The following is a 21,941-nucleotide window of genomic DNA, read 5'->3' on the forward strand; positions in this document are numbered from 1 at the left end:
ACACACTGTGGAGCAAATAACGTCCACCTATTATATAAAGGAGAAGGGATGTAGCTAATTAAGAACAAGGCAATGCAAACTTTTTTTCCTGAGCCCTCCGGAGGAATACCCAGGTGTGCTGAGGAAGATATGCTTGGGAAAAAAAAAGAAAAGAACTGTTCTGCAGTCAATCTAACAGCACTAGGTCTCCTTTCATGAATTGATTTACCCACTAGGTGACATATTGGCAATTTTCTGTTACCTACCCAGTGATACGACTAAGTAGATGAAGCTTAAAGGCAGGTCAGATAAAAAGGGTTTAAACTAACAAAGGCAGCCTGAATTTCACATGTCAGGGAAGATGATTTAACAGGGACTAGCAGGTTAAGTGTGATACTGTATCAGGATGGAGAGTCCCTAATTAATATTACGCTGCAGAAATGTTTACTAGAAAACTGAATGACAGAAGGAGCCTGATTCTCCACTCATCGAGCTGGCAGTGTACCCAAGGAAGCAGGAGCGGAGGCATGGCTTAGTGTGTCGAGTACAACCCCCCATGAAACCAGTAGGTATATTTGGCAAGGTATATATTTGGCAGTAGGTATATTTGGATTAAGCCATGCACCGCTGCCGTCCCCCTTGCTACTGCGGCTACTTTGCTATTTATACTTGCGCTGATGCGTGAACATGAGCAGGGGACTTGCACCCCTAGCTCGTAGCATAGGTGTAACCTGAGAGACAGTCCAAGCCCCAGCATGTATGCAGTGTAAATGGACAAACGGTAGGAAGGGAAACAGACATTAAGTGACTTGCTCAAGGTCATACAACACTGGTGCCCCTTCTGCAAAGCACATAAGCACATGTTGAAAATATGTACATAATTAGATACTTTGCTGAACGAGGTCCTAAATCAGCAGGAATTTCTTCAGCTTCTGTGGTGTAAAACCAGTGTAACTGAGAGACGACTCAGGCCTGATGACTTGTTTGTGAAGCAAAAGACAGTACTGCAGGACATTTTATGAATATACCTGGCCAGAGAGATCTGTGAGAAATGCCATTCAGGGAGTTCATTGCAATTGTTTTGTTTGATGAAGTCTGAAAAAATGTTTTGGAAAGCGCAGTAATATTGCAGGAAAATGACACAAGACTAAAATGTGTTTTAAGACCTATTGATGAGAAGTCCTACAAAACAGCTGCTGCTTTTTCTTCGTCTTGAATCTGGTTAGAAATTTTCAGATTTGTGATGTTAGATTTTTTTTTTTTGCAGTATTCACCCTTTTCTCACCAGCTCTTGTTATTATTATGACTTTGCAACACAAAATGGATTGTCACCTGAACACTGTAGGGTGGGATGGAGCCAGGGACCGGGATGGCCCAGATTGTGTTCTCTCTCTCTCTCTCTCTCTCTCACACCAAGACTTTAAATCTCTTCTTTCTTTTCTTGTTGTTTTCCTTGATCTTTAAAATAAAGTCAAGTACATGGTTATTCTTTGCCTATTGGGGGAAAAAAAGTCAATACGCTACCAGCTTAAGCATTAGCTTTCAAATGCATGATTGCTCTGCTTCACACATTCGTCCTTCCATGAGGTAGAGTGGTCTAGCAGTTAGGACACCAACATGCCGACTCAGGTGACCTGGGTTCTAATTCTGCCTCTACCACTGATGTGATGCCTGACCCTGAGTGAGTCTGCTTGCCTTCCTTCTATTCAGACTGCTGGCTTGCTGCGGCATGGGCTGTCTCTCAGCCTACGTCTACACTGTAAGCCAGGGGTGTAATTCCCTGGCTCGTGTTCATGTACCTCACGCTGGCTCTGATCGAGCTAGCACAAGTATAAATAGCAGGACAGTTGTGAATGGGCAGCGCATGAACCGCTGGCTGGGGGAGGCTAGCCCACAGCCCCGCCCCTTCTGCCCAAGGCCCCGCCCCTTCCTACCCCGCCAGAGCCCCCCCCCACCATGGCCGCTGGCGCTAGCCCCCTCGGTGCACCAGGAGGATGGGCAGCGTGCCAAGCCGTAGCAGAGGGCTTGGGGGCAGAGCATGGGCGGGGCCATGCCTGGCTGTTTGGGGAGGCACAGCCTCTTCCAGCCTATGGTACCCACTGCCCATGCAGCTGTGGTAGCACAGGTACTGGCAGTGGAGGCATCCATGGCTTAACTGTGCTGAGTCTGGACCCAACAGTTTCAGGAGGCTTTGTACTCCGCACAGCTAAGCCATGCTGCTGCTACCTGTGTGATTGTGGCTACACCGCTATTCACCGAGTGAGTGGAAGTGTGTGTACCTGAGCAGGGGACTCACCTTCGTAGCTTGTAGTGTAGACATACATCGCCTCAGGCCCAGAGCCGCAAAGGTACTTAGGCACCGAATTCCCATTAGGGGCCTCACTGCCCAGTTGTACTGCTGCTAGCGCAATGCTGGTACTGTAACACCACTGCTGCTAGTAATCTTGAATGACCCTGATCTGGCCTGAAAATATAGCTACTCATCTGGCACCCGAAGCGGTAGATCCAGAAATGTGCCGAGCACCCACTTCAGAGCACCGTGCACCCTCAGCTGCCGCTGACTCACACTGAGGCTGCTCAATGCCCTCCTAGGAACATTTAAGGGGGAAAAAAATCTGCAGAAGGCTCTTGATTAATGATCAGCATTACTCAATCATTGAACCCATCTTGTCAGCCCTTCCCACTGTGCCTTGCAGGAGGAATAAAACTTCCAATGTGCCTAGAGCTAATGGCAAAGGGAAAACCACATACAGACCAAGCTGCTGACGAGAGCTAAAACCTGCCATTGAGTTCAGCGCCTCGGAGTTCTAGAAATACATGCCTGGCTTCTGGCCACTCTCTAGTACCTGGATTAAAAATCGACCAGAGCCTTTACTTTTGGACCATGACTAGGGATTTGGTAGGGACGTCCTTTGTGAGGGTAACTTCCAGGTTCTCATGTTGGCGATGTCCTCCGTCTGAACAACTGACTCACTCGGAGTGTTTCCCTTCATCTCTGTGCAATTTACTTCCAATGCTGCATTCTGGAATGATACAGCAAAGCGATGTGGCCCCAAGCGGGTCATGAGTCATGGCTGATGTTTAATTTGAATCTAGTCTTGCATTTCTTTAAGGGGGCGCTGAGTGCCTGCATCGTAAATTAATTCATTGATCTTAAGCATGAGAAAAAGAACCATGAGACAGACACACTAATCCCTCTGTGTATCTCTCTGGATACCTGGGTTCAACCTCTGATTCAGGTCCTGAGCATTAAGAGAAATATGGTCTTGGGGTTAGCTGCACTGGACTGTCATATTGGGCTCAATCTCTGGCTCTTTCCAGGTTTGTTGTCTGAATTTGAGTAAATCTCTTTAATTTCTCGGGGCTGTTCTACATTGAAAACTTACACTGACTTAGCTATATCTCTCAGGGGTGTGAAAAATCCACCCCCCTGAGTGACACAGCTGTCCTGACCTAACCCCCAGTGTAGACAGCACTATACTGATGGAAGAATTCTTCCATCGACCTGGCTACCACCTCTCAGGGAGGTGGATTAACTACAGTGACAGGAGAACCCCTCCCATCACCGTAGTGAATGTCTACACTGAAGTACTACAGCAATGCAGCTGCAATGTTTTAAGGGTAGACTTAGCCTCAGTTCCCCTGTCTGTAAAATGGAGATACTAATACTCCCCTTCATCTGTCTTGTCTCTTTATAATGCAAACTCTTCAGGGCAGAGACAATCTCTTTTTTTTTGTAGATACAGCACCTAGCACAGGGCCTGTCTTCAAATCACTATAGGGGAGGAAGCTTAGCCAGTAGATACATGCACTGTTCTTGGATCTAATTAGTGCTAATAGACCCTCGATTTCATGGGCACCAGACTCACTCCTACGAATTCAAAGCGTGCACACATACAGGGACGACAATCAGGGAGTCTAACATTCCTGGCCTGACATTTCATTTTGTTTCAATTGCCACAATGTTCTCTCTAAACTAGGAGGCAATTGAGACTTTCAGGGTTAATTTAATGAAATTAATGAATTTCATGGAGCCTGCTGATTATTGGCTGTGCCATTTAAGCACATCAGCCAATGGAAAATTCAAATGGGAAGCCCATGACACCCCAAGCAAACCTACACTCTCCCTACAGCCTAAGCTGGGACTGGAGAAAACTTTTCTGTGAAAACTGGTTTTCAATTGAATATTGGGGGTTTTAACTAAATGAAAGTTTTCACAGAAAGTGTTTGCTTTCTCGGAAAAAATGGAAACCCCCTAATTGAAAAGTTTGTGGTCCAAAACCAAAAACTTTTTGGTTGAAAGCCAGTTTTCAACAGAAAGATTTGGGCTTCTGTTTTTTGGATGAAAAATCAACATGTTCCAAGGAACAGAAATCCAACCAGCTCTCCCCTTCAATCCAACCAATCATAACGTATGTCACAAAGAGGGAACCTCCTATGAACTCCTCACCTTTGCAAGGCTCCGTCAGAAGGAAACACCCCACCACATCGTTCCTTTTAAAACCCTCGCCCTGCAAAAGGGAAAGGGTGGTCTTTTAAAAAAATCCACCATGCAAAGAGAAGGGGAAGAGGAAGCCCTTTGAAGGTGAGGAGAGAACGTCATCTAGTTCTGCTTCTATGAGCCCTCCCTACCCTTTGTGCCCAACACAAAAGAACAGTTGCAAGCCCACTTCCCCCTCTACCAGACACAGAAGTTCTAAGAGTTATATGTAAAGAGGACATGGCTTTCCAGCATTCAGCACAGTCAGGGCAGAAGCCCACATTCATGGATATTTTTGCTTCCAGGGGATACATGGAAGGTGCTTGCACCAATAAGAAATTGACCCAGTTGCTAATGCACTCTAGTAAGTTCATGGCCACATACGTCTTCCTAGTTATCTGCCGGGGCAACCGGCCTTGAACACAGTTCTACAAGACTCTTGAGTAGTGGCACGTTCCAACCCACCACCCAGTGACCTGCTAGCAGGAACCAGCATAGAAGCTGAACTCTGACAGAGGTCTCAAGTCCTAGGCTCTGATTGGTGGGACACTGGGTCCTGACTCATTCCCAGCTCTTATTTAAATGAAGCACAGAAACAGGAAGTTGTCCATGCAATTGGGTTCCCCTGGTTTGGACTGCTTCACCTGCAATACTTGCTCCTACTGCCTGACTCTGGTCTCCTGGCAACTGGACGCCTGACACTTGACTCTCAGTTTGCCTCTGGCCTGTCTCAGACCCTGACCTCCTAGTATCTGACCTGGCCTGACTCCTCATCTGACCACTAGGTCAGACTGCCCATGTCCCAGTGGTGACATTATCAGTACTCTGTATGGCTTGATGCTTGGCTCTTGGATTCCAAGTCCTTGAGTCGGGAAAGCATTTCTATTCAGGAGAGGACTTAAGAACCTGCTTAACTTAAAGCACAGGAAAAAGTGTCAATGAAGTCAAGGACATTCTTAAGTTCTTTCTTGCATCAGTTTGGACTTAAATGCATGCTTAAGTGCTTTTCTGATTGAGGGCCTTAATGCACAGGTCCCACTAGTTGAGCTAAAGAAGAATCTTTGTAAGCAGCTAGGGGCAAATTATTTACAAAGGGCACCTTATCCAACATGCTGAGCCCTTCTTTGCAAAATATCAAAGAGCAGATTTCTGTTGTTAAAATTGTTTGCAGTGCCCAATAAGCTCAAGCACTGACCTTTGGAGGCATGTCCAACTGACCAGATGTGACCTCTGGGGCCTGTGGTTTGCCAGAGGATGACAAAGAGATGACAGGCAATGTGTCTGCCAACTGGTGGTTGACTTTCCCCACGCATGGAGTCCCCTTTTGCAGTGGCCTGGCTCATGCAACAGCTGAGACTCAAACAAAGAATTCTTGTGGCCTGCTTGCTGATTTGCCTCCTAACAGAGCCGGTAGAATTAGGTTTGTCTCACCTGGAGGACGCTCTCTGCATGTATTAAAGTGGGGACACGTGAATGTGCTCAGGGCTGACTCATTTGGCAAATGGGAACGCTTTTGTGTGAGTTGCAGCTAGTCTGCTGAGCTGTGTAGCTACCTGCCACAACAGGCTAGAAGGGATACACAGCTCTGGCATACTCTGTGCATACCCCTCTCACCCGCAAAATCATCACCCTAAAATTCCAGCACTCTGTGAAGGAAGACATTGGGTATGTCTACATGGCAATGGAGAAGTGAGATTTGAGCATGTGTAGTCATTAGCTAGCTCATTAAAAATAGCAGAGAAGTCACAGTGGCTAGCCACTCCAGTCCAAGCCTGCCTAGGACCCTGGATACATACTTGAGTGGCTAGCTCATGCTGCCACAGCTTCATCGCTAATTACCACTACCTCAGTTATGCCCATGTGTGCTGCAATCACACCTCCACTGTACCTGTTCAAATGCACTGTCTACATTCATTGCCTTGGAAAGCTTTGCAGGAGGATCTAAATCCAGCTTCAATTGTTGTGGATTGAATTTTGCACCAGTAGTTAATTGTGGGCACAAAAATTAGTAGACAGACTTCGAAGTACCTGATTGACAAGCACAAACAGGTAGATGGATATCCCATGAGAGAGGAGTCAGTTAGCAAAGCAGTCTCACTTCCCCCCTTAGTACAAACCAGATCTGGTTTATTAACCTAACTGTAAAAGCCCTAGTTTGGACAGAATGGTGGGGGAATGGTAACATGCTTTCGCTTTTGGTAGTTTGTTATGTTGATTAACAATCAAAGGACATTTAAGAGCTTTTTGTTTTATAATGGCATTTTGAAAGAGCAGCTAGAACAATAGATTGCCTCTGATTTTAGGAGAACACCTGTCAATCTACATAAATATTTCTACCCACAATTTATGACTGGTGCAAAAATGCAAGTGAAAAATTGCCTCCTGCAAAAATGGAGTCTGGTGAAAAAAATCTGCCTCTCTATGTCCTCTTCACTCTTCTACACATCCACTGCCTGTTGATTTCAGAGAATTAGGGAATCAATACCTTTGCAAGCATCAGCGTTAGCAATATGGCTTAATAAAAAGTTCTGACATTCTTTCCCGTAATCATTAGCTGTAGCGCTTTGCTTTTCATCACCAATCCAAAAAGAATTTTGAACAAGCAACCTGTTTTCAGTGTCAAACATTTGACCCTTCATGGCTAGATACCTAGTTATGTCCCCTTTCATCAGTGCAAAAAAAGAAAAAAAAACATCCTCCTTCTCCAGTGTCACTTTACTTTAGATACTAAACCAGTGAAAAGGTTGTCTTTAGAGTATATAACACCAAGTTTTGGCATTAATAGAATGTGAGATATTCCCAAACAAGGAAAACACTTACTTACGTTTCCACTAATGGCAGACAAAAGTCTGTTCCTTTGCTGTTAATTATTTTCCCAGACTGCCAGCCAAATGAATGTGGAGTGGAGGTGATTACGTAGGACCACAGCCTGAAAAGGTTTCAGAGTAGCAGCCGTGTTAGTTTGGGGTTAGTTTATTCGCAAAAAGAAAAGGAGTACTTGTGGCACCTTAGAGACTAACAAATTTATTAGAGCATAAGCTTTCGTGAGCTACATCCGATGAAGTGAGCTGTAGCTCACGAAAGCTTATGCTCTAATAAATTTGTTAGTCTCTAAGGTGCCACAAGTACTCCTTTTCTTTTAGCCTGAAAAGGGTTAAGCATCCATCAAATCTCATGTAAAGAGAGGGCCAGATTCTACCATACAGAGGAGTAATAGAAGCTGCAGGTAGCAGCAGCCTATTCAGAGGTGCTAATGATATGATGCAGCCCTGTGCAGATTATCAGTAGCAGGGACTGAAGCTAGAATCTCTGAATCTAAATGCACAAGCTGCTACTCCCTAAGCTCTAAGATCCAACCCTACTAGCAGTCTGTTGCAGGCTCATCGCCCTCTAGTGTGGCCCACCCACCACTAGAGAGAGACAAAGTACCACAAAAAGTGGGTGTGACTTACACTTACACCCTAGCTGGCAACGTTTTTTCTTGTATAGGTAGATGGGGAGTTGGCAGGCGAGGAAAGTAATTGGAGCCAGATACAGGGCTGGTGCTTATTATTCACCCTCTCCAAAGCAACAGGGAGATCCAGGAAGCCAATGGTGACTTTGAGCCACAGTCTGGTTCCTGGTCTGCTCCTGGCACAGAACCAAATGCATTGCCCCTTCCTCAGGGTAAAATCATAACTGAGCCCCGATTTATTCAGATGCCACTGTTTGAACACAGAAATAAAGTGACTTTTCTAATATTTTAGGCCTGCTTCCATCAATGCAAGCTTAACTTTGCTCTCTTTGGGCAATGGCCCAAGATGCCAGTCACTCACAGACTAGCTCTCTGCCATGACGGATGCTCCTTCAGAATGAAGCACATGAAGATATCGCTTAGAACCCAATGAGGAACAGCAATTTTTCAAGACAACCCATGTGGACTTGAGAGTACTTTGAAAAATGGTCCGTTAAACAGTAAGCGAGTCTCAAATTTAATTGTGTCAGAACTACTTTGAAGGAGCTTGATTTTCAGAGGGTGGATGTTCACCACTTTCCCAACATCAGGCCCTATAAAGCTGTCTCAAGTTGGCCCCACCAAAAATTGTGGTACCCAAAAACACATAGGACCCAGTCAATTTTCGGAGTAAAAAGAAAAGGAGTACTTGTGGCACCTTAGAGACTAACAAATTTATTAGAGCATAAGCTTTCGTGAGCTACAGCTCACTTCAAGTGAGCTGTAGCTCACAAAAGCTTATGCTCTAATAAATTTGTTAGTCTCTAAGGTGCCACAAGTACTCCTTTTCTTTTTGCGAATACAGACTAACACGGCTGCTACTCTGAAAATTTTCGGAGTATAACTGCACTTTAAAATACTAATAACTAGATCTGTTTAAAATGCTGGAGATGAGATCCAAAGCTGCATGAAACTCGCTTAGGTTTGGATTTATTTTTAGACTCAGAACTAAGGTTAGGTTAATCAAATCTGCAGAGCGTTACCTTTTGGAGCCGTTTCAGGGGGCAATCTGGTTTCTCATCAAAACCACGCACAATTTGTGGTTTCACATAGTTATGACAGGAGACAGTTTCTTGACAGAGATTTGCTTTCATTTTTGGGACTAAAGCCAAAGTTCATGACAGTCTGACCCCTAAGAAAGAAAGCCCTATAGTTTTGTGAGGCTTTGCCTTATAACATATCCAGGACTGCCCTTAAAGAAATGTCTGGCTTTATTAGGGAAAATCTTCCTGAGAGAAGTTGGTTTATTTCTTGCCATGTTCACGCACCATTCCTGTTGCGGAATGTCAGCAATGTTGCCCCAAGCAAACTGACACAACAATAAATGTATCCACTGGAATATTAAACAGTAAAAGGGCTCATGGTGGCAAAAGGACTGATAGTTTCTGCCTTGTGACTCAGCTGTCAAATCTGTTTGTTCCATTTTTTTTCAAGTGCATTTTGTTGCATGTTTTGGGCCGAGATTTATGACCATTAGTAGTTGAATCTGTAATTAGCAAGTGGTAACAGATGGGCAGATATATCCAGTTCTGATGACACCTCTGACAGATTGACATCTTCTCCAAAAATACCTGTGAAGCTTCGTGTTTTAACTGTAACCACTCTTAGACAAAGTCTTGGCAAGCCTGTCTTGGTGGGGGGAAGTAGTGCAGGGGGGCAGGGGGCGGCAGCTCTGAAGGAACAAGTTCTCACAAGCATGACAAGACCCATGTATAACCATTTGGCTTTGCAATTAAAAACATGTTCTGTCTTCCTCTGCATCATTGAGGAAAATGTCTAAATAACATTCCCTCTGAACATTTTTCCTTCTGAATTCAAATGAACTGTGAGGTTTGATCACAGGTTTCAGAGTAGCAGCCGTGTTAGTCTGTATTCGCAAAAAGAAAAGGAGTACTTGTGGCACCTTAGAGACTAACGTCTCTAAGGTGCCACAAGTACTCCTTTTCTTTTTGTGAGGTTTGAGTTTCTATCTGTCGGTTGGTTGTTTTTTCCTTTCTCCCCAGAGAGGCATTTCAGGGGTTTTACATCTGTAAAGGGCATTGTGTTAACCATTCACTGCATAGTGCAGGCAGGGGAATTACCACCTAATCTGTTTTGAATCAGATTCCTTATAATATTTTACTTGCTGCTATAAACTGGCTCTGAAGTCACCTTGACTTGTCAATTTCACCTATCCACGTTCAGATGGCAGCACCTGCCAGTTTCACTGGGCTACATAAATGCACGCTCTCTCTCTCTCTCTCTCTCTCTCTCATTGCTTTTGCAAATCCTCAGTAGTTGTTTTGAGGTTTCATCATTTTAAAGCAAAGGCCAGAAGATTGCTGACCTGGCTTTTTCTATTCTGACCCCTTAACCTTGTCTCTTTCTATGTCTTCCTATTCCAGTCTCTCTCCTTCTCTAGTCCACACTGTCCCTTCAGACAATCCAGCAGCAGCGGTCGCAAGAACCCTCCCATCTGCCTGGAAGAGGCTACTTGTTGTCTTTCTTTGTGAAATCATCTTTCCTTGCCTGCCATTATTTATCTAGGGTCTTATACAGCTCTCACCTCCAGAGCAGCTGAGCGCATCATAGTCATCAACGGATTTTATCCTCACAACACTGCCTTGTAATAGGAAGGTGTTATCCCCACTTTAGAAATGGGAAACTAAAACACAGGATAGATAGTGTCATGCTCAAAATCATTAAGGGAGTCTATGGCTGAGCCCAGGTCTCCTGACTCCTAAGTCACTGCCTCATCCACAAAACCATCTGTAGCTCTCTCTACCTCTGCTCTGATTTATTATTTCAGTTTGTTTCCTGGTTTGGGATGCAGTTTGTCTGAAGGCTCTCACACAAAATAAAACTGTGGTGTATTGTTCTCTGAGAATGATAAATAAATGATGCTAAGTGTGTTGAGATGTTACCTGGCATAAAAAGTCTCAGGCTGTGAGAGAATTTGGATCTTATCTTAATTGTTAGAGCATAAGGAGGAGTAAAAATAAAAAATTCAATGGTTTATGAAAACTAGAGGAAGTGGCGATGGGAATTCAGCAGGAGGCACTATGCCCACTGAATCAGCACCAAATTTAAACCTCAGCATGGTGCTAGGCAGAACTGTACTGCTAAGGGTGCCAACTTGGACGCGATGCAGAATCCACACCCTAATCACTAGTGGTCATCAAAGGCTCCTTGACATGTGTAAGGAGGTGGGCACTGATACTGTGGTCAAATTCCAGTTGCATTCTGCCTACGTAAGCAAATATAATAGAATATGTAGAAAATTCCATTAAAAAAAAAAACCAGTGAAAACAGGTTTTTGTTTGAATTTAGGGGCGAATCCTGCCTACTTTAACTATGGAAGTGGTCCATTTTTTGAATGGGGGCCTAATGCTGTAGCAAAATTCCCATTTCTCTGCTCAGTGAAGGTAGGACCAGGCCCTTGGAGCGTTGTTTGCAACCCAAACATTACAGCATTCTGTTAATATATGAGAATCAGAACCGGAAACTGACTAGACATCAAAGTGAAACTGAGTAATCTATTTTAAAAGTGAAAACAAATAGCAAACAAACAGTTTTCAAGGTGACAAAGTATATTTTAAAAAATCTCAGATTTTTAACCATCGAAGGTGTTAGGAATAATAACAGATTTGAATGTTTAAACCTGAACAGACTGTCTCAACACGTTGCCAGTTGTGTGGCAGCATATTCTGATGGAGCTTGGCTGTTCTCAGTGGTGGCAGATGACAGAACAAGGAGCAATGGTCTCAAGTTGCAGTGGGGGAGGTCTAGATTGGATATTAAGAAACAACATTTCACTAGGAGGGTGGTGAAGCACTGGAATTGTTCCCTAAGGAGGTGGTGGAATCTCCATCCTTAGAGGTTTTTAAGTACAGGCTTGACAAAGCCCTGGCTGGGATGATTTAGTGGGGTTGGTCCTGCTTTGAGCAGGGGGTTGAACTAGATGAACTCCTGAGGTCTCTTCCAACCCTGATATTCTGTGATTCTATGATTCTGTGATAAAGTAGTAGACTGGGAGTCAACGGGCCTGGAGTCCAGTCCTAGCTCTGTAACCACCTACTGCATGAACTTGGGCAACTCATTTCCTCACACTGCCTTGTCTGATTAGACCAGGGGTGGGCAAACTTTTTGGCCCAAGGCCCACATCAGGGTGCAAAATGGTATGAAGGGCCGGGTAGGGAAGGCTGTGCCTCCCTAAACAGCCTGGCCCCTGCCCCCTATCTGCCCCCTCCCACTTCCTGCCCCCTGACTGCCCCTCTCAGAATCACCCCCCATCCAACTCCTCCCCCTGTTCCTTGTCCCCGACTGCCCCCTCCCAGGACCCTAGCCCATTACTGCCCCCAGGGACCCCCTCATCTAACACCCTGACCCGTTCCCCATCCCCTGCCCCTCCCAGAACCTCAGCCCCATCCAACTGCCCCCGGCTCCCTGTCCCCTGATTGCCCCCCAGGACCCTCTGCCCCTTCCCAAACCCCACCCCCTTACCATGCTGCTCAGAGCAGCATGTCTGGCAACTGTGCCACCGGGCCAGAGCTAGACACACTGCTGCTCTGCGCTGCAGGAGCACGCAGCCCCGCTGCCCAGAGTGCTGCCCAAGCGGCGATGTGGCTGCGGGGAAGAGGGAACAGCAGGGGAAGGGCGGGGGCGAGCTTCCCCAGCCAGGAGCTCAAGGACTGGGCAGGACGGTCCCGCAGGCCACTTGTGGCCCGCGGGCCGTAGTTTGCCCACCTCTGGGTTAGAATGCATCCGATGAAGTGAGCTGTAGCTCACGAAAGCTTATGCTCTAATAAATTTGTTAGTCTCTAAGGTGCCACAAGTACTCCTTTTCTTTTTACTATCAGCACTGTAGGGCAGGGGGTGTTGTACAGTAGCTACCACAATAGGGTCCCGATCTCAGATGAGACCCGTAGGTGCTACTACCACAATGTAAATAACAGTCAGTACAAAATAAATGGACGACATTTTTTTAAATAGATACCCAAAGAAAGGCACAATCCTAAATCCATATTTAAGCCTCAGTTTGAAGAGTGAGCAGGTCCTGTTCATGTCACAAGGTGTTCATAACTTCTGAAAATAAGGCCACTTATTTAGGTGCCTCAGTATGGATTTAGCACTAGGGCCAAGATCCGCAAAGGGGTTTAGGTACCCAACGCCCACTGATTTCAATAGGAGTTAGGAGCCTAAGTCCCTTTGAAGATCCAAACCAGGAGCCTAATGGTAAGCACCCATGTTTGACAATCTTAGCCTTTATGCTTGTTCGAAAACGATCTTTAGAAGGGGAGTTAGCAGAAATATTTAGCAGTAGCTTCTATATAATCAGCACTGAGAAAAACCCAAACCCATAACACTTTGGTACTATGAAGTATCTGACTTAAAGCCATGACAGTACATACAGTCAGAGCTAAGCCTAAAATACAATTGTGCTTTGATATCTCATCGTGGTCGGGCCATTATATGATGTTACTGTCTATAGTATGTGCTATGTTATCCAGCTAACGCACCGCTGCTGTGCATTCCTTACTCAGCAGACTGGACTGGAAATACGGCGTACATTTTTAAGGGTGCTAGTAATTAACCACTGAAACAATTTACCAAGGAGCAGGGGAGATTTTTAAACCAAGATTGGATGTTCTTCTCAAAGATCTGCTCTTGGAATTATTTTGGGAAAGTTTTATGGCCTGTGTTATACAGGAATTCAGACTACTAGATGATCACAGTGCTCCCTTCTGGCCTTGGAATCCATGTCACCATGCCTATTTATTACCATATCATAGTAAAGTATTTTAAAAAATAATAAAATACAATGTAACTCTTTTTTTTTTTTTGCAAAGCATATTCTTTCACAGAAACAAAAACCACTGGTTGGTTGAAGGAGTTGTTTGCAAGATGGCTAGATTAAATTAATTAGTTAATGTTTGTAAAGTACTTTGAAGATTAAAAACACTATATAAGTGCTATGTATTATATTTATTTTGATTAGTATACATAATGAAGGTAGACAGCCAAATAGGTAAAAGGATACAGGCAGGCAGATAAAAATAATTATAATACTTAGCATTTATATATGGCTTTACATCATCAAAGTGATTTACAAACATTCACTAATTAACAGAGTTAAGCAGACAGAAAATAGATACGATTAGAGTAAGTAGGAGTAGATTAATAGATAGGAACACATCTATTTGGAGATATACACATCTTTGGAGATACACACATCACTCTCACTGAAGTTAATGGGGATCACACTCAAGTATATGAGGGCAGAATTTGGTTCACAGATATCTTTAAAGGGATGTTACTTACACCTCTGATAATTTAAATGGAACAATTACTTTGCCTATTTCTTCACAATCACTGTATGTTCCTATAAACAAACTCCCATGCAGGAAAAGAAAGGAATATGAGAAGTCAGAATGAATGAGTTGAAGATTTGAACACTTAGCATTCCATATGGGGGATGGCTGTGTGACCCAGTATCTCTAAAGTGTGGGACTAGAGCTGGGTGACTATAGGATTTTTCAGTACATTGGCAATTCTGAAAAATCAGGAGGAAAAAATTCATTCAGTGTCAACTCAAAACCACAATTTTTCAAAATTTTCATTGAATCGAAAAGTCAACAAAAAAAGTTTTCTAAAAACAAGTTATTCTTGTAAAAAAAATAATGAAAAGCTACAATATAAAGAAGCACAGAATGGAAAAGATTTCCAAAACAATGAAAGAAAATAGCTTACCTAGTTTCTCATCAAAACAGCCTCACCTACCCAGATGTGGAGTCATCCATGCAGAGGCTCAGTACCTGTCCAAAAGAGGAGTAAAAAGTAGTGACCCATGCTAATTTACGGCTGCTGAAGGAACCGGAAGCAGCAGGGCCAATACTTATCAACATCGCTCCGGGTATCATCATAAGATCTTAGTGCAGGCAAAGAGACTAGTCTAGTCACTAGTCCACGTAGAAACTACAGCATAAATGTTCATCAGTGGCAAGCCACATCTTAGAGCAAAGGGTGATAAAACCCATCAAAGCTATCAATACCTTAAGGGTGACCCACCAGGTCTACTATTTGCAATGGAGATGGGGTAGCTCATAGAGGTTAAATTTTGAGAGCTGGGCTATGTCTACACTTTTGCAGTAAGTCGACCTACGCTACGCAACTCCAGCTAAGTGAATAACAGAGCTGGAGTTGATGTACCTTAGGTTGAGTTACCGCAGGGTCTACACCGTGGGGGGGTCGACGGGAGAAACTCTCCCGTTAACTTATCTTACTTTTCTCATCGGGGGTAGACTATAGGGGTCGACTGGAGAGCGATCTGCTGTCAATTTGGCAGGTCTTCACTAGACCTGCTAAATCGACCACTGGTGGCTCGACCTCAGAGCATCAATCCTGGCTGTAGTGTAGACCTGCCCCTGGTGTGTTGGTAGGTAATGCCTAGATGCTGCAGGATATGGGTGCCACATAGAGATGGCCGAAAATTTTCATGTTTTTTTGCAGGAAACATCAACAATTTGGGTTTTCTTTCCATTTCTGTGGAAATGTCCCATGAACATTTTTCATTTTTTCATCAAACAACCAAAATCCAAAAATTTTCAGTTAAAAAAAATAAAGGACTTTGGTAAACACTTTTGGGTTACCGAAAAATTATTATTATTATTATTATTCATTTATTTTTGTACCAAAAGCAAAAAACCTTATGATTTTGATGTCTGGGTTTCTTTCAGTGAAAAATCTTGTCAAAACCTAAATTTTTCAATGATAATTTTGACTAAAAGACCTCTTTTTTTTTTCTAATTGCTTTTCAATGAAAAAAAATCTAACTATCTTTAGCTCTACAGAAAGATTTCATTCTTTGTGTGCCATGTCTTTTCAGATTGTAAACTCTTGCCTGGGCAGTGACTGTCTCTTACTGCGTGTGTGTATCCAGTGGGATGCCTGACGTTGGTAGGTCCTACCATAATACAAATAATAAATACTAATCATATGTATAGAATGCCATAAGGCACAAAACAGAGTTGAACAACAGCAGGCAGGCTGAGGAAATAATATATAATATTGTGCCAGAGAGGATGCAGTGCGAACGTGGGAATATGAAATTAAAGACACTGCTTCTGAAATTACTTTGCCAGTGACATTGCTATGCTTACCACACATGAGTGTTGTGAGGATTAGTTAATACTTGCACATGGCCTTGAGAACTTCTGAGGGAAGATGCTGTATGTATGCAAGGCACTGTTGTCATTCCACAGGGGCTGCGATACACCTATGCCTGTTGCATCATATGCTGCCCATGATGGGCAGTGGTGCAACAAGGCCCCGGTGCAAAATAGGTTAGGGGCCCCCTTCCCAATTCCAAAATCTGCCCTCCTTTCAGTTCCCCCACAGCCCCAAGCCAGCCTCCTCATCCCCTAGCTTCTGCCTGGCTACTCTCCAGCCCCTCCTACGGCCCCCATCCAGCCCCACAGCTCCTGCTTAGCTCTCCCATAGCCCCAGTCCAGCCCTCCTGTCCCTCCAGTTCCCCCCATGATCCCCTCACTCCCCTCCAATTCTGATCCAGCCCCCCCAGTTCTCCCTCAACCTCCCACCAGCCTTTTTAGCTCCCCTCCTGCCCCTCCCCCGCATTCCCTAACCCACCCCCAGTCCCATTTCAGGCCCCTACAAGCCCTCCACCAGATCCCCCCTCAGTCCCCGCCAGTTCCACTCCAATTCTCCCACACACTCTCCCCATCTCTCCAAGTTGAATCCAGACCCCCAGCTCTGCTTCAACCTCCTTCCGCTATCCTCAACAGCTCCAATCCAGCCCCCAAGCTCAACCCTGTTGTCCTCCAGCCTCCTTCCCCTTGCCCCGGCTCTGATCTATTCCCCAGCTTCCCCTCTCCCCTCCCAGGCAAAGCTGTCAGTGCTTTCACCTTGCGCTCAGTCTCCGGACCCCTGCTCCCCCCACATGCCACAGAACTGCAATCCCCCCATGTCTTCTCTGTGTGTCCTTGCCAGCTGCTCAGGCCGAGGGTTTGGGGTCACCCCAGCCAAACAGGCCCCTCATCCCTGTCATCCCGTGCCCTGGTGGGGACGGTGGGCAGCCACCCTGCTCTCCCCTAGTCAGGTCTCTGCTGTGGCACACTGCAGCTCAACTTCTGCCAGGCTGGCAATGGCATGAAGGGGTAGATGCCTTGTGGCTAAATCCAAGCACTCTCCATGGCTAGCAGTGCCAGAAGGAATAGCCCTCCACCCCGATCTCCAGACAGCTGGAGGGAATTCGTATATACCATCCGGGTACATCTCCAGACAATGGCTATACACTCTTGGATGCCTGGGTCCTATCCACAGTACCAGTGAGGATACACGCCTCTTCTATCTCCAGAGAGAGGATGGTACACCCTCCCGTTTCTCTCCAGACTGCTAGGTTCGATATCAAAATCGTTCTCTGGTTACATTCCCATCACCTTGTGGGCCTTGGCGCAACTGCACCACTTGCACCATTGTAGTTACGCCACTGTGGACGGAGTGACACCACACTCGCTCTGCAGGTGTGTCTTCAGCATGAGTGAGTGTTGGGTTTGGGTGCTACTGATGCTGTCGGCTGGGAGCCTGCCCGCCCATGCTGTCGCACCATCGGCCCTTCCCTCCAGCGTCGCTGTCGCTCTCCCATCACTCGGATTGCTGTTGCCCAGAGACAATCCACCTTCCAACATGGAGTTCTTTTCCATGGCGTCCCTCTGCCTGCAGACTCCCCATCGTTTACAGGGACGTATTTCCTACTGCCCAGGACTACTAAGAGCCTTTGTTCGTTCATGTCTGTAACTCACTTTGAGAGCCTCAGATGAAAGGGGCTAGAGCCAGGTATGTGCTTATTATGAGCCCTATTTGTGACTAGTTATAGCTGGGTGAAATGTCCAGCTTGCACTGCAAATAGTCTCCCTGCTTGGAGAGCAGGGAGTAGCGGGGGCAAAGAGGAGGCAGCGGGGTAGGACAGCTCCCCTTGCAGTTTTGGACTGATTTAACTCAAATCTCTGAGGGCTAGATGGTGCCTGGACGCCCAGCCCGGGACAAGGGGTGGCGTACTTGAGGCACAATTACTTCCCTGGCCCTAGTTGCTGCAGGACAATAGCAATAAGCTGCTGGATGATACCATCAGCAAATTTTAACACTCGCCTACCCTGCTTTGGCTCAGCTGCACTGGATCATGTGTTGGAAGAGTCCAGGGACCAGGCCACCTGCTGTAGTGCCTCACAGCCCAGCTTATTCCTACATCTCTAGGGTGCGGCGTAAATGCGGAGTCCAAGATGCAACCTACCAGAAATGGTGGGAGGTCAGACACTGAGATAACAGCAATGTTCATGGTGTAACCCCTGCGACAGAGGGAGAGAGAGAGAGCTCAGTTTATTAACCCCTTCACAAAACCCAACCCCTCCAGCTTCACCAATTCCTGCTTTGCTTAAGAAAAGCTTTGGTTTTTGGTTTCATTGGTTTCGTGCAGTGAGCCTGTATCATTACAAGCTCCACTGGCCCCACTGTGGAATGCGCTATAATTACACTGTTGTGTTTTTCTAGCATTGTGACAGCACACATAAAAACATAAGAATGGCCATACTGGGTCACACCAAAGATCCATCTAGCTCAATATCCTGTTTTCTGACAGTGGCCAATGCCAGGAACTTCAGAGGGAATGAACAAAACAGGTAATCATCAAGTGATCCATCCCGTTGCCCATTCCCAGCTTCTGTCAAACAGGGGCTAGGGACACCATCCCTGCCCATCCTGGCTAATAGCCATTGATGGACCTATCCTCCATGAACTTATCTAGTTCTTTTTTGAACCCTGTTATAGTCTTGGACTTCACAACATCCCCTGGCAAAGAGTTCCACAGGTTGACTGTGCATTGTGTGAAAAAATACTTCTTTTTGTTTGTTTTAAACCTGCTGCTATTTGGTGATCCCTAGTTCTTGCATTATGAGAAGGAGTAAATAACACTTTCTTATTTACTTTCTCCACACCAGTCATGATTTTATAGACCTCTATCATATCCCCCCTTAGTCGTCTCTTTTCCAAGCTGAAAAGTCCAAGTCTTATTAATCTCTCCTCGTATGGAAGCTGTTCTGTACCCCTGATCATTTTTTGTACCTTTTCCAAGTCCAATATATCTTTTTTGAGATGGGGCTACCAGATCTGCACACAGTATTCAAGATGTGGGCGTACCATGGATTTGTATAGAGGCAATATGATATTTTCTGTCTTATTATCTATCCCTTTCCTAATGATTCCCAACATTCTGACTGTCACTGCACATTAAGAGTATGTTTTCAGAGAACTATCCACAATGGCTCCAAGATCTCTTTCCTGGGTGGTAACAGTAATTTAGACCCCATCATTTTATATGCATACACTGTGCACTTACTACATTTGGCTAATATAACAGTGAGGCAAGTGGAATGATGGCATGGGGGAAAGATGGGTTTGTAGCCAAGGCACCTGCAGGTGAGTCAGAAGACCTATGTTCAGTTCTCTGCTTTTCTACTAACCTTACCTGCAGAGCAGGTTGGAAAATGGCTTTGTTTGCCATGGGAAATTTTGATATTTTTTTCTGGCAGAAATTCTAACATTCCAAAATTCCAGCTGACAAAAAATTTTGCTGCGTTGAAACGCCAATTTTCCATGGAAACACAGTTTTGACCAGCAACATTTCTGTGTGACCTTGGATTTAGTCTCTCTGGTCCAGACCTGCCAAGGTATCCAGGTGCCCAACTCCTTTTGGGGATCTGGGCCTCATTTCCACCTACATAAAGAGATAATGACACTTCCCTACCTCACAGGAAGGTTGTGAGAACAATCATATTGGAGACTGTGGGGTGCTCAGATAACAGTGGCAGAGGCCAGAGAAGTCCATAAATAGAAACTCATTGAGCACAACAACAAGCTCCCACATGACCTTGCCATTCACAATCCTTTCCATTCCTTTTCCTTGCTTTGTCTTTGTGCATGTGCTTTGCCTCCTTTCAGAAGCCCCAGTTCTGCCATCCTATACAGCCAACTAATAAGGTCAATTTCAGATGCAATGCAAGAGGACAATGGGTTAGCCCTGGCCACTCCTCTTATTCCCTCTCACAGGCTCTGCAGGTTCATCTGGTTTCTCTGCCAAGCTTCAAGTACAAAGGACACAGTGATCCCTTCACCATCCATTCTGCTGCTCTTCAACAGCCCTGTCCTTTGAAGAGCTGTATAGCAATCATGCTACTGAAAAATGCCAAAGGACACATTTCCTTTTGACTCCCTCCTCCCCACTTGAAAGCAAGGCCATGAATTGTTACTGAGTAAACAAGAAAGCAATAGCTTGCCCAGTGACACATTGAGGCTCGGGATGACGTAGTACCTGCATCTGACTGGTCTACTCCAGCCAAAATCATCACCTACCAAGTTCAAAAGAGGATCGTGAGACTGCAACATATAATGGGGAGGAGTGTAGCTCTGGCACAAATCATGTTGCTGTGCAGGGGTCTGTTCTTTAAAACAACTACCTATAAAATAGCCATGTAGGATTCACCCTGTAAAAAACCAGGCTACTGCTGAAAAAGCCCAGCCTTTCCCCACCAACATGCGTAGCTGGAGGTGTGAAACTGTTAATGCATGTATAGATCACATCCCATGCGGTGTAGCCAATCACGTGACTTGGGCTTGGGGGTGAGAGGGGTGTCTACAGTCCATTGTGCTCCCTGTATGCTGAACCTGCCCACCCCCGTGTATAAGTTAGAGCACCCCCGGGCTGCTCTAACATACGCTCTGCTTCCTGTGGCCTCTTTATGGGCTCTGGCTCTTCCTTACCCTTTCTGATCCCTGTGCACCTAAACTGGAGCAGGGAGAGAGCAGCCTCTTGGTCCTCTGAGGACGGAGACTGCAAGTCCTCCTGACTATTATATGTGCCATGTAGCTACCCCATTCCCAACAACTGTGCACCCCTATAAAGACTGGATAGAATCTGGCCTTTGAGAAATATGTTTGCTGGATGTTATGCCAAGCAAGGTGATCTGATGCAAATAAAGAGCATTATTGTTAATGAAAGATAAGGAATTTCCCAGAAAGATAATCATTTACCTGGAAGCTGAATTTATTTTCATTATTAAGTTTCTATTGAAGTCAAATTTTCACCGTTAAAACTGTAACATGCCTGGTTTATTTTTTTAATTCATTTATTTATTTTCCTCTTGTTTCACAAGCAGGGCATTTGATTCATTTCTCCATGCAAAGGTAAGTGCATAGCATTTCTTTAAACATAATTTGACTACTGTAGAATTTTAACCAAAATGAGTAACAAGAAACATCAAGATAAACTTTCCAGACCCTCATAGGTCTGAAAAGGGACTTTCCCACTGAAGTCTTACTCCTAGGAAAGTCCATGGTAGACCAGTGTCCCTAAGGCAATTTGGTGACTCAGTATCTTGCTCCAGCAGGTTGAAAAGGGCCAGATTTTGATACTATTATTTGTACTGCAGTGGTGCCTATGAAACCTAGGCATGGCCCAGGACCCCACATTTTCAGACTTGAAATAAGGTGTAAATATTTAGCAGTGAGGATAATTAGCCACTGGAACCTCTTACCCAGGGTTGTGGTGGATTCTCCATCACGAGTCATTTTCAAAGCAAGATTGGATTTTTTTTCATTAAAGATGTGTTCTAGTTCAAATAGAAATTATTTGGCGGAAGTTCTCTGGCCTGTGCTACACAGGAGGTCAGACTAGAGGAGCACAGTGGTCACTTCTGGCCTCAGAATCTACGAATATATGGAATGAGCTGGGCGCTGTACAAACACAAAACAAAAAAAGATCTCTGCCCCAAAGATCTTACAATCTCAGCATAAGACAAGAGACAACAGGGGATCCAGACCAATGGGGAGTACAAGGAACAAGGAGACAATGTTGGTCGGCATGACAGGCAGTGGTCTCAGCACCCCAACAACCAAGTCACCGTCATGTTTTTATAGGCCTCACAGACGGTAGCACTTTGTTCC

The 21,941-nt window shown here is 45.0% G+C and overlaps 1 long non-coding RNA gene across 2 annotated transcripts in view; it reads right to left on the bottom strand.

Annotated features, from left to right (window-relative positions):
- Window positions 1-21,941, bottom strand: part of LOC122456900 — a 52,408-nt gene that overhangs the window by 17,345 nt on the left and 13,122 nt on the right. For both annotated transcript variants that reach the window (XR_006276060.1, XR_006276062.1), the window contains exons 3-6: window positions 18,238-18,292; window positions 4,430-4,490; window positions 2,276-3,002; window positions 1,312-1,437 (exon numbers count right to left, since the gene is read on the bottom strand). This is a non-coding gene — a long non-coding RNA (uncharacterized LOC122456900). The remainder of the gene's footprint in view (window positions 1-1,311; window positions 1,438-2,275; window positions 3,003-4,429; window positions 4,491-18,237; window positions 18,293-21,941) is intronic.

This window comes from Dermochelys coriacea, chromosome 1 (genome assembly GCF_009764565.3).
Source record: "Dermochelys coriacea isolate rDerCor1 chromosome 1, rDerCor1.pri.v4, whole genome shotgun sequence".
NCBI classification, from domain to species: Eukaryota; Metazoa; Chordata; order Testudines; family Dermochelyidae; genus Dermochelys; species Dermochelys coriacea.